Below are 14,829 nucleotides of genomic sequence, written 5' to 3'. Positions count from 1 at the left end.
AGCGAGTTTAATCTTTGTGCAAGGGTATTAAAGTTGTCATAATCAAAATTAGGCGTTTTGTGTCTGTGTCAGTTTAGTGTTTAAGGCAGGACTGTTCTGAAAAGTGTGGCGTGCATTTCTTGAACAACTCTACCAGTTTTCCACATCTAGACTAACACCGTTGCCTGTTCTTTTTAGCGAAATGGCCCTAGCTGTGTCACAATGGATGGACAGCATCTGAGATGATCAAATTTCAAATCCTGCCACAGCTTCTCGATTGGATTTTAGTCTGAGCTTTTACTGGGTCATTCTAAAACAGCAAAAAGCTTTACTCTAAACCATTTTATTGTATGCCTGGCTGTATCCTTAGGGTCACTGCCTCGAAGGTGAATCTCCATTACAGTCGCAACCCTTTTGCAGTCCCTTGCTTTCTTTCAGGATGGCCCTGTTTTTAGCGCCATTGTTCTTCTCATCAGTTATACGCATCTTGCCGAAGAAAACTACACTCACCGGCCAATTTATTACGTACACCTTGCTAGTACCGGGTTGGACCCCATTTTGTCTTCAGAACTGCCTTAATCCTTTGTGGCATAGATTCAACAAGGTACTGGGAACATTCCTCAGAGAGTTTGGCCCATATTGACATGATAGCATCACACAGATGCCATGATGTGAGAATTTCTCGTTCCACCACATCCCAAAGGTGCTCTACTGGACTGAGATCTGGTGACTGACATGTTCAAGAAACCAGTCTGATATGATTCGTGTTTTATGACATGGCGCGTTATCCTGCTGGAAGTAACCATCAGAAGATGGGTACACTGTGGTCATAAAGGGATGGACATGGTCAGCAGCAATTCTCAGGTAGGCTGTGGCGTTGACACGATGCTCAACTAGTACTAAGGGGCCCAAAGAAATCGAGACTCATCAGATCAGGCAACGGTTTTCCAATCTTCTATTGTCCAATTTTGGTGAGCCTGTGCGAATTGTAGTCTCAGTTTCCTGTTCGAAGCTGACAGGAGTGACACCCAGTGTGGTCTTCACTGCTGTAGCCGATCCGCCTCAAGGTTCGACGGGTTGTGTGTTCAGAGATGCTCGTCTGCACGCCTTGGTTGTAACGAGTGGTTATTTGAGTTATTTTCGCCTTTGTATCAGCACAAACCAGTCTGACCATTCTCCTCTGACCTCTGGCATCATCAAGGCATTTGCGCCCACAGAACTGCAGCTCACTGGATATTTTCTCTTTTTTGGACCATTCTCTGTAAACCCTAAAGATGGTAGTGAGTGAAAATCCCAGTAGTTCAGCAGTTTCTGAAATACTCAGACCAGCCCGTCTGGCACCAACAACCCTGCCACGTTCAAAGTCACTTAAATCACCTTTCTTCCCCATTCTGATGCTCCGTTTGAACTGCAGCAGATCGTCTTGACCATGTCTACATGCCTAAATGCATTGAGTTGCTGCCATGTGATTGGCTGATTAGAAATTAGCATTAACGAGCAGTTGGACAGGTGACGTTCAAGGGGTATGAACATTTTTACAAGGCACTGTAAATTACCTCTTTCAGAGCCAAAGCAGCAAAAATGTCACAAGTCAACACAAGTAACTCATAAATACCATACTGATATCTAATGCCTTATGCATGGCACGTGTTTTTACAGCTATGAAAAGGACAAAATATAGCAATGACAGAAAGAGCTGCTCATGTATGAAAATGCAGTTGCTTTTTAGGGATGGTGACCCTGTACCTGGGTGCATGTCAGGAATGACTGCACATGCACAGGGGAGGTAAATGGCCTCTTGGACATCCTCCTTTCTTTCAAAGGGTTACCACAAGGGGCAGAGAAATGAATGTAGTAGTTCCAAAAGACAGAGGTGAGAAGGGGAAATGGCAGCTTCAACCAGGGAGCGTTCTTAAGTTGATCGCAAGGATTTTACACATGGTTTAACATTCTGCTTGACAAATTTGGTTCAATTTTTTACAGTGATCCTCCATACCACACTCTCTTCACATCAAATCACTGACCTGAGTGAACCACCTGAGAAAAGATGTGGAGCTGAAAATATAGTCCATCCTTGGCTTCTCTCTCAGTAGGAATAAAACGATAGCAAAATTCATCATCTATACAATCAGTTGGATCACTAATCTTCATCGACAAAAAAGAAATGAATGCAGTATATTTTCATGTTAATCAAAACGGTTCAAAAGGGAACCTTTTACTTAGATGTGCTGATGATGCATTTTAGACTTTTTATCTTGGAACCATGGACATCTCTACTCCCAGTGGAGCTATTGATGCCTTTCTAAACTGTAAACCTTGAAGGACTTTGTGCTCTTGTGTGACATACATTCTCTTTACAACTCACTTATAATTCGAAGCAGAACTATACAAAGCCAATTACCAAGAGGATGGGGGTAAAGAATCAATCCCATGTGTCCTGAAGGTCAGTTTCTTGTCATTTCATTAGATATCGAGAGTAGAATTCTACTCATGCACCTTCTTAACACTGAGAATTTATTGACCATGTGAGTTCAGCAAAAAAGCTTAGGGAGCGGATACAGATCTGTAATGCAGAGGAGCACATTCCCTTTTTGCATATATCTGAGGGTCGTTTTATTGCATTGTGTTCCTTTCTTTGTAACCTTTGGAATGCTCCGTCATGTGCACTACTAGATTTAACGAGGTTGCGAGCCCCACATCGGAATCCCGACTACCTGTTGTGACACAAAACAATTTGAAAAGGCTTCAAGTTATTTCAGAACAAGCCTCAGCAAATGAAAATCAAAACAGACAGTGAGACAAAAGGCATAGCGAAGGCAAGTCATTAATATGCATTAACCCATCAGCGATAGGATTTCAACCAACTTGCTGATCAAAACAGCTATTCCAGACACACTCTGCACAATGCTGTTTACATTTATGACATGCGGAGTTTTCGATAAATTTGATTGTTTGGCACTGCATTAGGACACAGTTAGGTAACTTTGTCAACTAACTGCTGCATTGAAGCAAAAAAAAGAGATTCAAAATTTTTTGTCAATAGAATTTTATAATTCAATGTGTCAGACACATACATGCTTTTTTCTTGTCAGTGTTCCTCTGGGAAATAACAGCTGCTCTCTCAAGCTTTGTAAAATCTGAAATTGGACAGTGTGCTGAGAGTGTTATATGCGTCTTGCTTTTTTTTTTTTTCTTACCCCAGGAGCAATGCTTGTTATTGATGGCGAGTGGGAATACAATTCCATCTGTTTATTGCCTTATTCATGGGAAACTGCAAGTCAGGACTGCATGAAGATTTCAGTATATATAGTTAATTTAGAAGTAATCTCTCAGACATCTAGTCTAGAGGTGTATACCATGTTGTGGTTACTATTTTCCAATAAAACTGTAAATATACTGGTCTCATCACATCTGTTGTCTAACCTAATAAATGCTCTCTTCCCAACGAGCTGTGGAGTAAGCAACAGTTGTGCAGCTTTGTGCAACCATGTCACTTAAACAGTCAAGGAAACTTAACTTTAAATAATTTTAGACCAGATATAACTGATCTTAAAGTAATTTTCTCAATACATACTTTATCTTAATAAATTAAATTATTTTGATTCATATTAGCCAAATTAGGTAGGCTGTGTTGACATGACTAGATCTCAGTACTGTGTTTGACAGAATTGATCAACCAGATAGACCAGAAACCTGGGTGGGATTGTTTGCTACTGTGTTTGACTCAGACTACTCTGAGTTATTTGGCTGTTATAGATCAGAGAAAACAAAGTTTACAAGTGTTTCCTCAAGGCTACATTCTTGGACCACTTTTATTTAATGCCTACACGTTCGCCCTAGCTCAGATTTTGGAATACAACAACATATCTTAACAAAAGCATGCTAAATAACATCCAACTTTAAAATTCTCTTTCACCACATTGCCACTGTTCCCTTACATTGATTAGGTCAGTGTGTCCATCATATCAATAAATGCATAGATCAGAATTTCCTGCAATACTGTTTTTAGTTTGTAGTTATGTCTTTCCTTTTTTGGTTTGAATTATGCAGGATTAGAGATCAGAACCCATCCAGACTCAGTGAGGTTAATAACCACAGAGCATGCAAGAAATCTACATGTTGTTATGGACTCAGACCTAAATTTTAACCTTGCAATGTTTATTTCTACATCAGTCTTCTGCAATAGCAATACTGGAGAATGCATTTATTTTCAGTAGACCAGATTTTTGTAGTGCTGTCTTCACTACCTTACTGGTAAATTAAGCATTGAATGGCCTTAGGCCCAAATAGATGTTAGAGTTACTTATCAGAAGACCCCACAGTTTGTTGGAGCACTGTTCACTCAGTGTTCCTAATTATTTATGGATTTGCAGTTGAACATTTGTTAGTTTTAATTTATCTTTGCAACTTTCATATGTGTCTTGTTTTAAATTAGATTTTCTTTATCTATGTTCTTTTATTTCCTTGTAAAGAAAATACATTGTGCATGAATGGTGCTGTGGAAATTGCTTTACAGTAAGAAGGTTTCCATTTTAGATCTTTGAAGGGACCTTTTTGAGGGAAATTTGTCTGTCCTCCCAAGAGTTTTTCTCCTCAGTCCTAAAACAAGCAGGTTAGGTTAAATGGGGCTTCCAAATTGATTAAAGGTGTGAGTGCAAGTGAGCATGATTGCCTCATTTGTCTCTGTGATGGACTGTTGACCTGTTTTTCACCCCTCACCCTGTGGATGTTGGGCTGAACTTCATTCTTCTTCCCAGGATACGGGATCAAGTGCATATGCAAAATGAACATTTAAATACACAATAGGGAAATAAGAAGCTAAAAAAACAAACAATAAAATAGAATGCAGAATATTTTATGCCACAGAACTTTATAAACACTGATCCGAATAAAAAAAATAAATTATTTGTCTACTAGCTTGCTTCAGAACATGACAGTAGGATTATCATAGACTCCCATCAAAATAGGCTGAATGATGTAGTTGAATCTAAAAGTGCATCAGAATTGTGAAAGAAGGTTAGTTCAACATTCTATTTTTATATTATTCTATTCACAAATTTGCTTGTTTTCTTTTTAATAACAATTTCATATTAAGACTGAAAAATAAGTTATTTACCCTGGTTTCAGTTTTGTACACAGCAAAAATCTGCCATTTTGTCAGGGGTATGTAGACTTTTGAGATCTTCTGTATTTTCAAATAAAGACTGAAATGTATCATTATTCAAAGTACTTGTTTTGCATATGGAAAACTGCAAGGCATAAAAGCAAACTTGCATTGTATGAAAACTTTTTCAGAAAGACTCAGACTAGCTTGAAGATGTTTATGTTCAACATTGACGCTATTTTCACCTTAAGATGAACTGGGCTTTTTAAAACTGATCAAAGTACACGTCAGTAAACTACAAGGCAAAGTCTTGACCAGCATTTTTATTTATAATGTATAAAGAATTTATTTTTTTTTTTACTGAAGTTGTGAACAGTAATACAGAGACCTGCTACTGTGAAAGCCTTTAGATGTAACCTGACATACATATACAGTCATATTCAGTTAATTAGAATATGTGATCCGATGAAGCTCATTTGTCAGATTAAAATTACCTTTTAAAATAATAACCTTTAAGCAGCTATTAAACATATGTTTTTACTAAGTCAACATTTCTGCTTTAAATATGTTTTTATTGGTCTGACGTAACATTATAATCTTACATGTCTTGTTTTCATTAGCTGTAAGTGAAACACAGGCTTTAAAACATCAGTCTGTGTGTAAATAGTCTATATAATGTGTTTTACTTCGTGAATTGAGTTACTGAAATAAATGAACTTTTCAGTAATATTCTAATTTATTGAATATGACTGTGTTGGACCACTTGTTTGCTGAATATTGGACCATTTGCACGTTGTTGGACGCCACTATGCTTTTCCAACATCATCGGCCATTTTGTACCGCAGGATAGTCTGTCCTACAAATCCAGCAGCCACTGCGGCTGATATGACGGGGCCGTCCCAGGTCTGACGTCAAAGGAGGCAATATAGGAAGGCGAACATTTGAAAGAAGCTGCTTTTCACACTGGAAACCGGACCAGCAACTGAAGCGCATCAATTTCTGGAGAAGAGTCCCAAGAGGATTTAATTTATTCTCCTTCGTTGGCCAACGAAAAATTAATGAAAGAGGTTTCTGGAATGAGAAGGCCAGAAATTTCACTTTGCTGATCGAAGACGTGAGTTTAACACGTAACCAAAACCACGGAGTTTCAAGGAGACGCAACTTTCCCTCCTTACTTGGTTCTAGTCGACTGCTGACGGTCAGATCATATTTTTCCTTTTCGCCAAGGAAGCCAAAGGACGAAGATTGACCGCTCTTCCCGAAGTTAACTGTGGACGCACGTTAACTTCCAACTTTCCCCTTCCTCCTCTCCCCCTCTGGTCAGAAGGAAGACTTCAACAAAGTAAAACCCATCCTTTAATTTAATTTTTCTCTTAGAAAAAGTCTGGGCAGGGTAGAGGAAATTTTAATGCGATTAGATTCGCCATTTAATCTAATGTGTTCTGAATTATATGTGCATGCAACCTTTTATTGAAACCTTGATGTGCTGTGTTGGATGTCTTGAAGCCGCTATGCTACCCAGCTTTGTGTGTGTTTTGCGGGGTTGTTTAACACCTGAGAGCAAGCACAGGCGCGCTGTGGAACTGAACTGTTATAATGACCTCATGGGGAAATTCACCATTTTCTTTGTCTTGAACTTTACTGCTTACTAGCTTGCCGCCAAAAGTTTTATAACTCTTTGTGTGCTCACCCCTGCCCAGATTCGGGGGATGTTTTATGACTGTGCATCTCATTGAGCTACACTTTCCGGCGGGCTGTGCTCCCAAAGCTTCGTTCAACACCATATTCCCTTGTCATATTATCACTTTGGCCATAACTGCTGGTTTGATCTCATACACACCTACTGCTGTTTTGTTTTATTTTGTTTAGTTAGATATTTTGCCCTTTTGTGTAAAACTTTACATGTTTGAGTAGGTGAAGATTATTAAATCGGAAGAGCGGATTGTATCAGGCTGTGATTTAATAAATATTCACATAGATAAAGAGAAGGCGTTTTGTGTTTATTTTGTGCAACTGTAATTTGTCAGTCAAAATAAGGTTAAAGTTCCACACGTTACAGCAGAAACGGTTGATTAAACAGTGACATCTCTGGTAATAGTTATCAATTATTACTGAGTATTTAACGGTTGTAATTATCAAAGGCGTTGAGCCACAATTACAACACCAGAGGACATCTCTGGCTTCGATACATAAATGAGGGTTTTGGTTAAGAAATTAATTTAGTCAAATTATGATTGTTAATTATAATTCTTGATAAATATTAATTAATCGATAATCATAATTCCAACAACTGTATTTGCCACAGTTTTACTTGTGATGGAGATGCAGCATCATTTGGTGAAGTAATGCTTGTAAGGATATCTTTATATTGCAGTGAAACTTTTCTGATATTTATCCTGGCTCACCAACTGCAAATGAAAAGCTAAATCTTCTTGGTAACACAATCAAGTTCTATTTTATTATCTACTGAGGCTTCCACCAAAGGATGAATCATATTTAGGTCAGGAGAGATCTGTGGTTATGACAGTATCTTTACTGCACAGTGTTAGAAGCAGGCGCTCTAACAGCTGAACCAACGTTGGCCTTTTGTTTTAACTTCACAAACAAAAGGATGTTTTCAAGGACACACACCATCCCATTGGGACCAGTGTAAATGCATATTCAATCTCCCTCCTCCATCTCCCCATCCATACCGACACTAACAGAACCCCGTGCCCTATGCAGAGTGAAGTGCTTTGTGCTGGGGTTCGCATCAATGATGGCTCACCGGCAGCTGGTGTTCTCACAGACCACTGCATGGAAAATGAGCTGATTTTAGGATTTAGCTGCCCGTGGTGGATTTTTGACTTGCCAATTATCAAGGCCAGAACCACTTAGTTATGGAATTGCATAAGATTAAACAGATTTGAAGCCCCCAAGTCTCAGATTTGTTAGCATGCTGGGCAATTTTGCAGTTAGTAGAATTCATTTTGAGTTTTCATAAAGCAACATCATTAGTGTGCAGCTGTTGAGCGTTTACTTTGAACTGAGGGTTCGACTACAGACATTCATGTTGTTACACGCTGGAAGAATGGAACTTGTCTCTTCAAAGAGTAACATCAGTGCCACACATTCACCGAAACAGGTCGACATTTCCAAAACAGACCTACAGTGGATCTAAAAAATGTGCCTATTCCAGTTAAAACGCCAGGGTCTTGAGATGAAGTTTTCTGGATAGTTTTTGCCATTGTTTAGCAAAAACCCCAGTTTTATTTGAGGAGAAGTAACCGCACCGCATGATGCAGCCTGCACCATGTTTTCACTGTGGATATACAGTATTTAGGGCAAACATACCTTTTTGAATTAAGACAGTTCAAATATGGTTTTATGTGAAATGGTCTTCATATGTAATGTTGTAGAATTAGTTGAATCCTTCTCCTGACTGATACTTTTCTACAGCGAGATAATTTGTTGATGAGCCTTGTAAGCTATCAACAAACCAAGGCTTTAGCTACATTATGCAAATAAACAAATATGATGAAAATCCACTAAGGACAGCTGAACATTATTATATATTACATATGCCCTCAATATTTTGTTTGTTTTCCAGTTGAACTGTACTGAACATAATTGTCCCACTAAGGGTGTCAAAAGTTCAAAAATGACTTATCATGGTGTCATTTTTTTAGGTAGCAAAAACTTGTTGTTTTAACAAAGGGTATGTATATAAGCTGTCCATGTTGCTCATATCAGGGTTACATCTGTAGAATATACATCTTGATCTCTATGACATCAAATTGTAAGAAGCCCAAACAGCTCAATGAGTCAACATAAAAAATGTTGTAACATCTGCTATGGAACAGATCTAACTTGAGCTGTAGAGACACTTTGCAACTTCTTTTGCTGTCTCCTGCTACCAGAGGTTTTGATACTTGTAAAGCTTTATTATACACAGAACTAGGATGCCAGTGTCTCAGAGCTCATCAGCACTCCCAGCACCTCCTTTGCTTATTTCTGCATAACTATACATCCTGGTCATGTTTCCTTTCTCCTCCTGACCATCTGTTCCCTGCTGCCAATCTCCTGAATGTGCCAGCTTCTGCCTCTACACCCCCTTCCCACTGAGTACATCTTGGTATTAATATCATACTTTTTCTCTCTGCTTTTCTCTCAAACACTAAAGTGTCCGAAGTCTACGAAACAACGACCTTTATGTATATACAATGTTCAAACCAGTTACTGGCATTTCTGGTAAAGAAGTGTAAAAAGTTTTAAAATAACTTGATATGGACACTTTGTCACACCCAAGATGCCACTTTTTGCTGTAATTTCTAACAGTGAACTTTGGAGATTTTTTTACTTCCTTTAACACCCTGCTTACTGTATTGCTCTAACTGTAGATATGGCCAAACATATGAGGGAAGCTACTTCTTGTAGCCATTTCTGCAACTCAAGAAGACTAACATGCATCTGTTTTACTTGAAAGGCATGTTCTCCTGTTTTTCTATAGAGGGGTGACTATGAGAAATGGGTCCTTGTATCATGGTGATAGCACAGGGAAACACAAAATTGGAATCCTAATCAAATGTTTTAAAACACTGTTAACCTAATAACAAAGAAAACTATAAATTTAAAATAGCCTTCAATTATGTTAATTTTATAGACCCTCCTAATTTTGTTTAAAACATTTTTTATCAGATCCTTTAAATTAATTTAATAGTCCTAGGTCCCGAACTGTTTTTCAGTGTCAGCTTATGCCTCTGCAATAAACAATTAATTTCTTTTAAGGCTTTTAACAAATCTTTAACCGGGGTGTTGATAAATATGGAAAATGTAGTTGTTATGTAATAAACATAGATGAAACTTTATTTGACAGACAACCAAATATTTTAAATGCACAACTGCCAAACATAGTTAAAACAGAAACCCTTAAAACTTTTATTTTCCTTCGTTGTGTCACTTTTTAAACAGTTTTTTGCTGAATTGTATGGTCACACTCCTATAAGGAGCAGTGGTGGCCTAGTGGTTAGAGAGCAGAGCATTTGCGTTCTGGAGAGGCTACAAGTGTGCAGGTAAACTGCCTTGGAAAAGTATTATTACCCCTTGAACCTCTCCCATATTTTGTCACATTAAAGTTAGAAACTTCTCTATATATATATATTCAGACCCCCTGACTGCCACAAATGAACTCTAGTGGAACCAACTGCAATAACCCCATTCAAGTCAAACTGTATGTAATTTAATCTCAGTATGTCAGCATAAATCCAGTGGTTCTATGAAGGCCTCAAGGGTTTTTTAGAGAATATTAGGAAACAAACAGCATCCTGAAGACCAATGAACACAGCAGGGAGAATGTTGTGAAGAATATTTAAGAAGGGTTAGGTTATAGAACAATAGATCACTGTTCGTTCCATCCATTAATAAAGAGAGTATGCCACAACTACAAACCTGACATGACTTCCATCTTAACTAACAAGCCAGACACTGAGGGCACTAATCAGAAACGCAGCTTAAAGACCCATGGTAACTCTAGATGAACTGTGAAGATCTGCAGTTCAGGTAGGAAAGTGTCTCGACAGAGCAGCGCTTAGTTGTGCACCAAAACCAATCTGGCTTTTTTGGAAAGTTGGCCTCTAAAAAGCCATTGTTGAAAGAAAGCCATAAATACAGCTTTTTGATTTTGTCAGAAACCAAGGAGCCAAAAGGTGGAAGACGGTGCTCTGGTCGATTGAGACCAAACCAGAATTTTTGGCCCACATACAAAGTGCTATGTGTGGCAGAAAACTAGAACTGCAAAACCATAAATGTTTTTCCTTCTACTTCCCCATTATGTGCTACTTTGACTTGGTCTTTCAAATAAAATTCTGCTGAAATCGTTTTTTACCTCTGAGGAGGTTATGTTTTTTCAGCCACATTTGTTTGTCTGTCTCTGTATGTGTTAACAACTTCATGGGAAAAGTTAGAAATTCTTATGAATCTTTTTACTAGAAGTGTGTTTTAGCTCAAGACAGAATCCATAAAGGTTTAGAGGTGATCTGGCTCATGATCTGGATCCAGGATTTTGGTTTGTTTTTGTATTGTGTTGGTGACCCTGCGTTGGGTGACAGAGGTATGCTGTCTCTGACTGTCTTGTTGAAATGTGTTGTTGAAATGTGTGCGAGAGATTTCAAGGTCTACGAATACACGTGTACTGTGGATGTAAGCACGGAAAAAAATAATGAATGTAAAATATGACATTATGGCAACGGCATGTTAACATACTGTTCTTCTGCTCCTGCAGTTTCTTCTGGAGTTAATGGCTGGGATCTACTGTAAATATTTCCAGGACTTCACTGATGACCTAAGGCTTTAGGAAATAACCAATACACCCACTGCAAACCCCTGAATAACCTCTGTAAAATGGAGGTCTGTAAAAAATGTATAATGGTAATCATTAGTGTTTGCAAATATCATGATGTTTTTAGAAAGGGTTTCCTTGAGCTTGCAAAACACAAGCATCAGACATTTGGTTACCACCAAGAGAAATTTAAATTAAGAAAATAAACTTTAAAAAGTCTTGTTTTGTAGAAAAAGTGGAATTCCATCAATGCATTATGCATTGCTAATGCATAATTTATACACAGATAAAAATTTCATCAAGGAAACATGATGACTGAGGTCCACGCAATTACAAGTATTGCTCACATCAAAGTGAAATAAACTGATATAAATAAGTCATGGTGTGAAAGGAAACACATTCAGGCTAGTGGTTGCTTCACGAAAATCCAAATGTTTATGATAGTATTTTAGGTCAAGCAAAACATACCAGTCAACTGTTAAAAGTGTGCTGAGCTTTAACTTTTTTCACTTCACAAGTGTGCTCATGTTTTTGTTGGGCTACGGTGTATATTAGCGAAAAAGAAAAAAAAAGAAAGACAAAAACAGTGTGAATACCTTGTTCATTTGTGGTATTGTCTGCGCTTTACTTTGATTTGTTAATGGAAGATGCAGTGCTTTTTTAAGAATATTCACACCCTTTTAAATGCCTTTGACACACTTTTCCCACAAACGCAGAAACTGAAAGAAAACATCTTAATATTGAAGGAATTAAGCAGTAATTAGCATGATATTAGGATTAAAGACATGATAAAAGACAATTGTGACACTAAATGAGCATATTTTGATGTTAAATTTTGCAAGTCCATAGCCGCCCAGAAATGACATCTAAGGGGAAGTCTCCAGTCATTCATTGTGTGAGCGTCAATGATAAACAGTTCAGGTTGAAGCCAAGTTGCGTTAAAAACAGCGTTAATAGGGTGAAACGGTACATTGCTGGTGGTGGCAACAATACTACGACAGCAGCCATTAGGCTGCTTTACTTTCCTGAAGCGAAAAAGATCAGAGCTGCCTGGATCAGAGCTGGAAAACTGAAAAGGAACAGATGGGCTGGTGCCACCAAGCACAGCCAATTGTGATCGGAGGACTTCTCGGCAAACTGCTTCGAACAAGAAACCCCTGAATTCGCAGAAGAAAAGAAGTCAGTGGTCGGGATATCTTCCAGACGAAGGGGAATGTTGAATCAGATGCTATAGCCACACTGTTCAGTGCATCTGATGGGAAAAGATTGCCAAAGAAAAGGTTGTTGCTGCTTTTGCTAAACAGATCAAGGCTCAGCAGGTAAGAACACTTCCTTGTTGCAAAAGTCCAAACAAGTCCAAAACAACTCATTCTGTGGAAGTTAAAGCAGGTAAACTTCTTCATTTTTCGTTTAATGCATCCAGATATTTTCATGTGTTTTGTTCAACAATGGGTGAGTACACTGAGTGCAGCCAAGCTACATTTGTTGCTAGTTTGGTGCATTTAACGTGTAATTGCTTGATTTATAATACCTTAGTTAACACAGTAACTCAGCTAATTGATTTGATGTAAACCACTGCTAATAAATATATATATATATATATATATATATATATATATATATATATATATATATATATATGTGTGTGTGTGTGTATGTGTGTGTGTATTTACGAATATAACAGATCTAGTCCATCTTTAGTGAATTATTTTGAAAATCCAGATGTTGTGCTCGCTTGTTTTCCTTTGGGGTATGTCCCCAGTCCCTTGTGAAAATCTAATATCAAATTAAGACAGAATCCCGATGGTATTTAGTTCTGGACTTTGACTGGGTCCTGTTAATACATGAATATGCTTTCATCTAAACCATTCCATTGTAGCTCTGGGTGTATGTTTAGGATTGTTGTTCTGCTGGAAGATGAACAGGTCTCCTCCATGTTTGTCCTGCAGTTTGCTCCATCAGGCTTCCTCGTTACTCTGACTAGCTTCTCTGCCACAATTTTCCGATCTTTTTGTGTCTGTTTAGAAAATTTGAAAACCATAAAGTCTTACCCCTCCACTTTACAATTAAGTACTACTTATCACGTTCTGGGTTTGGTTTGGATCGGACCAAAGTGCAGATAAGAGCTTGGCAGCCGCATGATGAGAGAAAGGCTTCTCTTTAATTAAAGGTCTCCAAAACGTAACATAATCCAGCATGAACAAACATGAGTCGAGCCAAAAACTTACATGTGTTCAAAATTCTGTAACGTAGCAAAACTGAGCATAAACAGGAGTAGTGAATGAGGAATAGTGACGGAGGAACCAGCGGGGAACAAAGAACACAGACCAACTAATATACAGGGAGAAAAGAAAGGCAGGTAATCACAGTTAACACAAAAACACAAACCAAGTTCAAGGATGTCATACCATGACACTACTTTGTGTTCTATGACATAAAATCCAAATTAAATATGTTGAAGTTTATTGCTGTGACCTATCAAATTGTGTAAACTTTATTAATACTTTTTTAAGATATTGTATGCAGTAGAAGGTAATGCCAATGCTGATTTGAGAATCATAAGGAAAGGCAATGGACATCATGTGATAAATTTGACTATAAAATCCCATATAGATGATGTCATTGATATTTGACATGTTTATTCTATTTTGGATCGAATGCTTACGTTTTGAGCCAGGTTTGAATTCTTAACAGTTGCACAAACACTTTAAATATAGCCCTCAACACCTCTCTCAGTGCTATATTTACAGTTTTACAGTTCTGTACTTTTACAAAGACATCTGGTTTAGAGGTGAATTAGCCTTCTCAGTTAATGGCTAATTCACCTCCAGAGTGTATTAGCACGATGCGCTGTACCTGCTGTTTCTCAAACTGTGCTGCTAATTTTAGACAACTCTCTGGTTGCATTAAAACAAGGTGAAACACAAAAACAAAAGGGTGCTTAACATATACCTTTTTTCAAAGCACTTCACAAATATGCAGATTTTTTTAACGTCACACTTATGTCTGTCAGATTTGTTATTTTCATATCCTTTTTCACAACAAAGCCTTGGAAACAAAACAAGCTTTATAGAAAATATTTTTTCCCTCAGGTATTACCAATCCAAGATTAAAAAAAACTTGATTAGTTCTCATGTGACTTTTGAAATATATTTCAGCTTAATAATAAAAATTTCAAAACAGCAACTTTGATTTAAGTTTATGTTGATGATGACTGGTGTATTTAAAGAAAATGTCGACAATTTAGGAAAGTTCCTGTTTTTGCCTGTTGTCAACAGGAAGGAACTTGCCTGCCCAAACAAAGGCATTCTGTGCAGAGAGGATGGCATAAATCAATAGTCTTAATAGGCATGGGGCAGTTAGTGAGATCAAGGTTTACCAACATGGTTTTAAAAAGTCATGAGTTTAAAAAATGCATAAGATACCAGAG

This window comes from Girardinichthys multiradiatus, chromosome 18 (genome assembly GCF_021462225.1).
Source record: "Girardinichthys multiradiatus isolate DD_20200921_A chromosome 18, DD_fGirMul_XY1, whole genome shotgun sequence".
In the NCBI taxonomy this organism is placed as follows: domain Eukaryota; kingdom Metazoa; phylum Chordata; class Actinopteri; order Cyprinodontiformes; family Goodeidae; genus Girardinichthys; species Girardinichthys multiradiatus.
Note: the sequence above shows the minus strand (reverse complement) of the source record.